We start from the raw sequence: 2698 nt of genomic DNA, 5'->3' as shown, positions 1-2698 counted from the left end.
TTGTGCTCCCCTTTTTTCCTGGCCTTGGCTTTAATTCAGTTTCACTTAGAAAAGCATGACTACAGCACAGAGCGTCAGACAGGGCCGTGCAGAGACGTTTAAAGGGGCGGGTGCTCAAAATTAAAAATTGGCACATTGAACCAGGCTGAATAACAACAACACACATTCATCAAGAATCTAATATGGGATCGCACCATACTATATCACTGTTGTGAGGTGGCGACAAGGCAAAGCAAACGTAGCCTATGTTTTACCTGATGGGTACATTGTTGCTGTTGAGGGGTTTCTGCTGCTCCTGCTGCTGATAGTGCTGGAGTGCAGGGCTGTGCTGATGTGAGACTGTAGACATTAAAAAGTCCATAGGAGAAATGGTAGCTGATTAAACAAGTGTCATGAGATAATAACAAAATGCAAAGAACATAACAAAATGCGCTTGGAACCATAAGGCAACAAAAAACTGTGAGAAATAAACTAGGCTCTGCCTGTAAATCTCTCTTTGCTTCTCTTCTTCCTTCCATCCCCTCATTTCATATAACAGTCTCCACTTGCTGTCTATCTGAGAATAAGGCACAACTTGCTATTGCAATAAACTATAATTTAATTATCCACACCTAACAACTCCTGCACTTAATCTATAATAAAATGATGACAGAAAAATGTTATAGAAGCAAAACATTCCAGTTGTGCTTATTATTATTTTTATACTGGAATACCTCTCCAACAACTGGTACATGTGTTAATGTTACCTGTGCTCTTTGTAATCCAGCTGCTGAGGGATCCACTGCCTTTAGTAGCCTCACACAGCTCCTACTGTTTCCTCCTCATGTCCTTATCAGGCATGTCTGGACAATGTTATATCATTAGTAATTATTTTTAAAAATCCATATAAATAAAACACACACATGCACGCACACACAGTGACATTTTAGACCTTCTTCAGAATACTGTATATACTATGGGCATCATGGTGCTGATCCAGAATCCTTCCCTTATTATTTATTACTAGAGCTACAATAATAAAGCAATGAGGGGAAAAAAGTAATAAATATGAAATAATGTATTTATGATGATTCCATTTGTTTCACTATCCACTCTGTGCAGGCAGAAAGTTTATTAAATGTTTAAACTGCAGAGATACAATAATTTTACTGCTGTAAAATCAGCATTTTAAAATATAAATCTAATATAATCTGTGTCTTAATGTATGTTCTTTAAAATACAGCATATGTTTTTTTTTAAATATTATAATTATAATAATCCATAATTATGTGGACATGCATATTAGATCGTTTTAAGTGAAATATAATCCCCCCAGAAAGGCAGGAAAAGTCCTGTAACTTACTTTAAAACTAAATATGTTCCCTAAAACGGTGACAGAGCTACAGACCCATGACAGCCTTACCCAGTTAGCCAGCAGCTATGACCAGCACTACTTGTGCAGTTAATAAAAGGACAGGTAATGTTTGTCGCGCTGTTACACACGCTCATTTGTTTCAGTTCGTCAGTTGCAACAAGACAGCTTACCAACGTGTACGTAATAAGCTAATACTCCTGTGTGCTATAGACTACAGTGTACGCTGTACACCTACTTACTGGTTTTGTCGCATCAGTCTGTCTCTGAGTTAATTTGTGTTTCTCCTACTGAGCTCGTTCCCGCGTTCTGCCGTCAAGGGCGATCATTGGTTAATAGTGATCATGTGACTGATGCAAGCCAGATCCTTTTATTTAGCAAAACTGTGATTAATAGTTAAATATTATTGTTGAGGGGCACAGACAGGACTCCACACGCACACACATAAAAAAAATAAATAATTTTTTTTTTTAAAGTTGCCTCAACAAAAGGGCACTTTGGGCACCCATCAGGAAAGGGGCGGGTGCTCAAGCCCCTCCAGCCCCCCCCCCCTCTGCACGTGCCTGGCGTCAGATGACTTCCAAGTCCCCCTGACAAAATTTCACCACCTGCTGGCTCTTGTGAAAGTGTAAAGTTGTGGGCCTAACACGAAGACCGCTGCAGTTTAGCAGTGTCGTGGTGCACACCTGCAGGCAGTAGCACTTTCTCTCACATGCTCTTTGTCTTTCTCTCTTTCACTCTCACACACACACGGGCAAACAATAATCATGCCAGTGCAGAAAGCAGCTCCTTTTGTTCACATTACAAAGAGACAGAGGAACACACACACGCATAACTACACAAATACACACAACAAACAAACAGGTTTATCTGAGGAATATTCAGTTTTATTACATGCTTCATTTTCATTTCCCTCAGATTCCCTCAGAAAGCACAATTTTTTTCATTATCAGTTCGGTAGCTGATTTAGAATACTAACTTCTCCTCTTTTTCTTGCTATTATAAGAAAAAAAACTGCACACATTAACTAATTTACACACTACCTGCCACCACACTGGCTGCTAAATGTGGCTCCATGTGTTAAAAATTTCCTTAAATGTAATAAAGCTAATGACTTCAGCGTCACTTCCATTGCTTGATATCTAAACCATAAAGCAGTGGAAATAAAGAGAGCTGAGAAGATGTTTTGCAACAAAGACTTGTTCTAATGGTGTATAAAAGTTTTGTGTCTTGCAGCTTTTCGACAGGGTTGTGTCCAAAGGTCTTCCCGTGAAATATGACTGGCAAAGCGGCACTGCACGATAGCACGGTTAGGATCAACGGTAGATTTTAACATAGTAAATTTAC

At 39.2% G+C, this 2698-nt stretch overlaps 1 long non-coding RNA gene across 1 annotated transcript; it reads right to left on the bottom strand.

The window, feature by feature from the left end:
* Positions 1-256: 256 nt before the first annotated feature.
* LOC134620033 (uncharacterized) lies at positions 257-1641 on the bottom strand. Its single transcript, XR_010092071.1, has 3 exons — positions 1594-1641; positions 747-842; positions 257-339 (listed from the first exon to the last, which is right to left on the bottom strand). It is a non-coding gene; the product is annotated as an uncharacterized LOC134620033 (long non-coding RNA).
* Between the last annotated feature and the right edge of the window lie 1057 nt (positions 1642-2698).

The sequence above is a fragment of the Pelmatolapia mariae genome, linkage group LG23, assembly GCF_036321145.2.
Source record: "Pelmatolapia mariae isolate MD_Pm_ZW linkage group LG23, Pm_UMD_F_2, whole genome shotgun sequence".
NCBI lineage: Eukaryota > Metazoa > Chordata > Actinopteri > Cichliformes > Cichlidae > Pelmatolapia > Pelmatolapia mariae.
This window is presented reverse-complemented; position numbering and strand designations above follow the sequence as displayed.